Source organism: Callorhinus ursinus, unplaced genomic scaffold (assembly GCF_003265705.2).
Source record: "Callorhinus ursinus isolate GAN/ISIS: 27379988/994484 unplaced genomic scaffold, GSC_fseal_2.0 scaffold1, whole genome shotgun sequence".
In the NCBI taxonomy this organism is placed as follows: domain Eukaryota; kingdom Metazoa; phylum Chordata; class Mammalia; order Carnivora; family Otariidae; genus Callorhinus; species Callorhinus ursinus.
In genome coordinates this window covers 61,905,072-61,912,381 of record NW_027397063.1, presented here as the reverse complement: position 1 = coordinate 61,912,381, position 7,310 = coordinate 61,905,072, and positions in this window count along the sequence as shown.

Sequence of the window (7,310 nt, the reverse complement as noted above, 5' to 3'; positions counted from 1 at the left end):
GAGGCTGGTCCCTCTCCTCCCAGAATTCTGCGATTCCCGGAGCTGGGAGCTAGAAGAGACCACACTGCCACCTCTTGACGTACTCGACTGAGCTTCCCTCTCACTTGCCAGACACGTGCGTGATCTTGTGTCTCTCTGATATACGCTGAAGTGTGCTCAGTGGTGTGGTACGAACACTGCAGCCATTACGGAGTGAGTATCTCACAAGGATGAAAGGTCCAGCATACGGAATATACTCAGGGTTTTGTGACGGCATTGTACAGGGACCGGTGGGGGCTACGCTGTGGTGAGCAGAGCATAATGCGGAGGGTTGTCCGACGACTATGCTCTACACCTGAAACAAAGGTATTATTGTGTGTCAACTATATTTCAATAAAAAATTATTGCAATTGTAAAAATAAAAATAAATAAAATAAATAAACAAGCCTATGGGAAAAAAAGAAAGAACACTGCAGCTGTTGGATGGTCAACCCGGGCTGGAATCCTGACTGCCTCTGCTATCGGTTTGACCCTTGGTCAAGTTCTTTACCTTTGCCGAGCCTCATCTGCAAAAGGGGGCTAATGCCTACCTCCTAGGGTGGTACTGAGGACTGGGGAAATAAGGTGGGTGCCCGGCACCGGGCCTGGCGCACAGCAGGTGCTCAGCGAAGGTGGTCTCCTGACCCTCTCCTTCCCCACTCCATGTCTCTCGCAGGCAAGCCTGGGTCCTGTCTGGCTCTCCCTGGCCAAGTGCAGACCACGCACCCACATGCCTGCCCATGGAAGGGCTTCCTGTGTTATCAGTCTGAGACCTGGGTTTCTGAGTTGACTGTAGAAGGGTCTGAGCTGCTGTCTTGGATAGAGTTTTACTCGCTCCTCCTAAGTGGTCATAAGGCGGTTGTCACTCAGGCTGTCAAAAGATGGCCCTGGCTGACCCCACAGCTGTTGTGGAACCTGGCACTCGGTGCAGTGAGCTGGAGAATTTACTCTCTGCTGTGACCCCAAAACTCCCCTGGGCGATAGACCAAGTTCAGTTTTAACTCAGTTTGTCCACCAAGCAAAGGGAATATTATCCTCCTTGTGTGCTTAATTTTCCTGCTCTGTAACATGACACGGTTAGATGAAGCCATCTCTAAGTCCCTTCCCACAACAGATTCTGGACTTTTTGTCAGAAGTCACTTGAACCTGCAAAGTTAACCCATAGAGACACAGAGGTCCTGCTTTACTTCGCTGAAATCCCAGAACATCTAGTTCCCCAGCGCCTGCAGGAGTCAAATCTAGCAGAAGTGCAGGGAGAGAAAGTCTGGGGTCTTAGGAGCCCTGGAAGGACAGCATGGAGCACCGGGCAAGCCCACACAGGGCTGTCCGCCGAGGCCCGGGGAGTGGGCACGGCCATCCAGTCTTGAACTCAGTAACTTCATCTCTGGGAAATGATTCTAGGAAATGACCGGAAATATGGACAACAGTATATGCCTAAGGATGTTTATCGCAGTATGGCTTAAACTTTGTTATGTCCATATGATTAAATATCAGGAAGCCATTAAAAATCATGTTATAGGAGATTTTGGAATGACTTATAATGCATTAAGTGAAAAGGTAGCAGATATAATTCTATCTATTGAATGATATAAACTATAGATGGACAGATGGGTACACATGTATATACTCAACATACAGAAGGAAATATATCATGTTATTAGTAGCAGTTGCCTCTGGGTAGTGGGGTTACGGTAATTTTCACTTCATTCTGAGTTTTTTCATGTAATATATGGGATATATCACATCTTTGCCTCTTTAGACTTTTCTATAAGTTCAAGAATTTTAATAAATATTTTCTTAATATGCAGAAAAACAACAAAATGTTGTTAAGATTTTTATTTTTAATAATGGCAAATACTTTTAATAGTGGTAAAATACACACAACATAAAATTTATCATCTTAACCACCTCTAAGGGTAGAGTTCAGTAGTGGTTTTTTGTTGTTGTTATGTTTATTTTATTTTTTCATCATGATAAATGTACTCTTTTTTTTTTAAAGATTTTTATTTATTTATTTGAGAGACAGAGAATGGGAGACAGAGAGCACGAGAGGGAAGAGGGTCCGAGGGAGAAGCAGACTCCCCGCCGAGCAGGGAGCCCGATGCGGGACTCGATCCCGGGACTCCAGGATCATGACCTGAGCCGAAGGCAGTCACCCAACCGACTGAGCCACCCAGGCGCCCGAATGTACTCTTTAGCTCCCATCCTGTTTCCTCCATCCTCCCCGCCCCACGTCCCCTCTGGTAACCATCAGTTTGTTTTCTATAGTCACGAGTCTTGTTTCTTGGTTTGTCACTCCCCTTCTTTCCCCCCCATGCTTGTTTGTTTTGTTTCTTAAACTTCACGTATGAGTGAGATCAAATGGTATTTGTCTTTCTCTGACTGACTTATTTCCCTTAGCATTATCCTTTCCGACTCCATCCATGTTGTTGCAAATGGGAAGATTTCATTCTTCTTTACGGTTGAAAAATATTCCATTGTATTTATATACCACATCTTCTTTCTCCATTCTTCAATCAGTGGACACTGGGGCTGCTTCCGTATCTTGGCTATTGTGAATAATGCTGCTATAAATATAAGGGTGAATTGATGTTTTCCTATTTGGGGGGTAAATAGCCAGCAGTGTTATTCCTGGATCACAGGGTAGTTCTATTTTTAATTTTTTGAGGAACCTCCATACTGTTATCCACAATGGCTGTACCAGTTTGCATTCCCACCAACATGCACAAGGGTTCCTTTTTCTCCACATCCTCACCAACACTTGTTGTTTCTTGTGTTTTTTATTTTAGCCATTCTGACAGGTGTGAGGTGATATCCCATAGATAATTTTGACTTGCATTTCCCTGATGATGAGTGATGATGAGCATCTTTTCATGTGTCTGTTGGCCATCTGGATGTCTTTTGGTGTGTTCATGTCTTCTGCCCATTTTTAAATTGGATTAGTTGTTTCTTGGGTGTTGAGTTATATCAGTTCTTTATATACTTTTGATACTAACCCTTTTTCAGAAAGTCATTTGCCGGGATACCTGCATATCTCAGTCAGTTAAGCAGCTGACTCTTGGTGTTGTCTCAGGTCACGATCTTGGGGTCCTGGGATCAAGCCCCCTGTCAGTCCTGCACTGGGCTCCTCGCTCAGTGGGGAGTCTGCTTGAGGATTTTTTCTCTCTCTCTCTCTCCCTGTGCCCCTCCCCCATTTGTGCTTTCTCTCTCTCTCTAAAATAAATAAATCAATCTATAAAAAAAAAAGAAATGTCATTTGCAAATATCTTCTCCCATTCCATAGGCTGTCTTTTAGTTTTGCTGAGTGTTTCTTTTGCTGTGCAGAAACTTTTTTATTTTGATGTAGTCCCAATAGTTTATTTTTGCTTTTATTTTTTTTAGATTATTTATTTATTTATTTATTTATTTATTTATTTATTTGAGAGAGAGAGAGAGGGCACAGAGGGAGAGTGAGGGAGAAGCAGACTCCCAGCTGAGGAGAGAGCCCTCAACACGGGGCTCAATCCCCGGACTCTGAGACCATGACTTGAGCTGTAGGCAGACACTTAACCGACTGAGACACCCAGGTGCCCCTATTTTTGCTTTTATTTCCCTTGCCTCAGGACACATATCTAGAAAAATGTTGCTACAACCGGTACCAGGGAAATTACTGCTTATGCGCTCTTCAAGGATTTTTATGGTTTCAGGTTTCACATTTAGATTTTTAATCCATTTTGAGTTTATTTTTGTGTATGGTGGAAGAAAATTGTCCAGTTTCATTTTTTTGCACATGGCTATCCAGTTTTCCCAACACCATTTGTTGAAGAGACTGTCTTTTTCCCATTGGGTATTCATTCCTCCTTTGTTGAAGATTAACTGACTATATAATTGTGGGTTTAATTCTAGTTTTCTGTTCTGTTTTATTGATCTATATATGTCTATTTTTATGCCACTACTATACTGTTTTAATTACTACCACCTTGTCATATAACTTGAAATCTGGAATTGTGATACCTTCAGTTTTGTTTTTCTTTTTCAAGATTGCTTTGGCTATTCAAGATCTTTTGTGGTTCCATATAAATTTTAAGATTGTTTGGTTAGTTCAGTAGCATTAAGTATGTTCACGTTGTTGTGTGACCAATCTCTAGAACACTTTCATCTTGCAAAACTGAAACCCTGTGTCCATTGAACAAGAACACTGACAACCACCATTCTACTCTCTGTCTATGAATTTGACTATTCCAAGTACCCTCATATAAATGGACTCAGACAGTATTTGCCCTTTTGTGACTGGTGTATTTCACTTAGCATAATGTCTTCCAGGTTCATCTTTGTTATAGGGTAGCTATATATAATATAATTACTTTCCTTTTTTTATTAATTTTATTTTATTATGTTAGTCACCATACACTACATCATTAGTTTTTAATTTCCTCCCTTTTTAAGGCTGAATAATATTCTGTTGTATGTGTATGTCACATTTGGTTTATTCATTTGTCTGTAAATGGATATTTGAGTTGCTTTCACCTTTTGGCTATTGTGAATATTACTGCTGTGAACATATACACATATCTTTTCAAGATGCTAGTTTTAGGGGCACCTGGGTGGCTCAGTTGGTTAAGCGACTGCCTTCGGCTCAGGTCATGATCTCAGGGTCTTGGGATCGAGCCCTGCATTGGGCTCCCTGCTCGGTGGGAAGCCTGCTTCTCCCTCTCCCACTCCCCCTGCTTGTGTTCCCTCTCTCGCTCGGTCTCTCTCTGTCAAATAAATAAATAAAATCTTAAAAAAAAAAAGATGCTAGTTTCAGGGCGCCTGGGTGGCTCAGTCAGTTGGGTGTCTGCCTTCGGCTCGGGTTATGATCCCAGGGTCCTGGGATTGAGCCCCATGTTGAGCTCCCTGCTCAGCGGGAAGCCTGCTTCTCCCTCTCCCTCTGCTTGTGCTCTCTCACTCGTTCTCTCCTTCTCTCTCTCAAGTAAATAAATAAAATCTTAAAAAAAAAAAACAAAACACAAGATGCTAGTTTCAGTTCTTTTGGATACAAAGAAGTGGAATTGCTGGATCGTATGGTAATTTTAACATTCTGAGGAACCACCATACTGTTCTCCACAGTGGCTGCACCATTTTACTTTCCACCAACAGTGTGCTAGCATTCCAATTTCTCTCCAAATGCTGGCACGTGTTATTTTCCAGTTTTTTGATAGTAGCCCAAAAATATCATTTTTAAAGAGGACCAGCCAAGCTGAAATTCTGCCTCTACCCTCTGAGTGCCAGACGCTGATTCCTGGGCTCGGCACAAAGGGGATACACAGAGGCTCATTACAAAGCCCCAGCTTCCCTGGAGCTTAAGGACCCACCAGGAGACCTGTCTTGGCTGTGACCCATCACTCAGGATGTCTCTGAAGGGACCAGGCTGCATGCCCCAAACTCATTTCGAAGGAGGGGCATTCAGGAAGTCCTCATGCAGAGGAGGGTTTAGAACCCTTCCTGTAACTCAGGGCTCTAAAGGACTGAATTTGGGCCTGACCTGGCAAGTGCAGCACAGTTAAACCATGACACACTTCTGGTTTCCTTACTTCTGGCCTCACAGCTGGGAGGATCCCATGCCTAGCCTTATGTCCTTCTGGCCTGGCGTCTGGAGCTGATGCAAAAAGAGTGGGGCTGGGATGCCCACCGTCAGAGTTGCTCCCAAAGGCAGTGCACGGAAATAGAGGTCCTCAGCCAAACTAGGGCATTGACAGGGATCTGTTCCTGGGCTCTGAGGAGGGTCAGAATAGGTCATAAGTGGGCAGCAAAGCAGCCCTCTAAAGGTGAAATCATCTCCCAGGTGACTGATGCCCTAATGATGTGGAACATCACAGAACTTTCTGTTTTTTCCCTGAAATAGCTGGAGGCAGAAGGATGGCCTAGTTGACCTCTGGAGGGCCCAACCAGCCCAAGGACACCACTTGATATCTCACTTTTATGCTGTGGCCCCAAATAAATATTAATGTGTACTATATGGCTTATTACATGCCCTATTTCAGTTTCAGTCCGTGGCATCTGTCTCCGAGAACAGAGTGTCTCTGGAACTTCCTTTGTTTGGGATTGCTAGTGCAAGGGCTCCCCTCCCTTTTCTTGGCTCCTGAACCTGCTGGTGGTTTGTGGTGAGGCAGAAGACACAGCGAGGGACAGTCCATTGTCAACCACCCTGAGACAGTTGCAGGGCGGCTCTTTCTCACGGTGGGGAAATTGCTGTCCATTTCAGCTTGGGGAAACCCATCGTCACCCCCGGTGACTCTCATCAGACAGAAACGAGTCTTCTCAGGCAGAAGTGAGGAGCCGTGACACATGGTCACTAGCTCGGAGGAGGCCTGCGGGCCCATCTTCCACAGGGTCTGCCCTGTGCCTAGCTCTCCCAGAGGCAGCAGCTGCTGTCTCTGTGGGATCTGACGGGCCGGCACGGGGGTCATGGAATGGTGGCACCCAGGGCTGGCCGCATGGGCATGTGACCTGTACCGTCACAAAGGGCCCTGTGCTCAAAATGGCCCCACACTTGCTTTAAGGCTCTGCTGTTGCCGAAACGCTTAAGTTTTTTTTTTTTTTTACAAGGGGCGCTGCAAGTTATATAGCCGGTTCTGGTGGCCCCTTTTCCACAGCCGCCCTGGAGAACTGTTCCTTAGGGAAGGAATGGTAAGACCGCAGCGTGCCCAGATAGCCTCTGCCGCGTCTGAAGTCCCCACATCTGGAGCGATCATGGCACGTCTCTCACTATGCCCTGCCTTGTCTTAGAGTCGTTTGCCTGTGCGTGCCATTCCACAGCTAGACCACACACTCCCGTGGGTAAGGGCCAGGCGCCCCGGCAGCAGAGGGCCCTGCCCGCCGTAGATGCTCGGGAAGGGTTCACTGAAGTAACTACCGAGGACTTCAAGCCAAGTCGGTGTTTCAGTGACAAAGGAAAACAGATCGGAGGACTCCTGATTATAGCATTAGATTTTGTCAGGAAAGTGTGTGGGAAATAGGCAAAACCAGAGGTGGTCCGTGGCTGAATTTCCACATTGCTGTGTCTGTGGCGAGGCATGGATATTATCAAACACCTGCTGTTTCCGGGCACTGAGCTGGGGGCCCTAATCCACCATCTATTTAATCCTACGGCCTCTCAAGGTTTGGGAGGCCAGGGGAGCTCAGTAGCTTGCCCAAAGCTGCGTGCTGACAAGTCGAAGAATGCGGATTTGCACGCAGGTCTGTTTGACTTCAAAGGCCTCTTTACTGGCGTTCTGATCCTGGGGAAGGGTTGGAGATCAGTAATTTAGTGAAGGGGGATAGCTTCTTCTTCT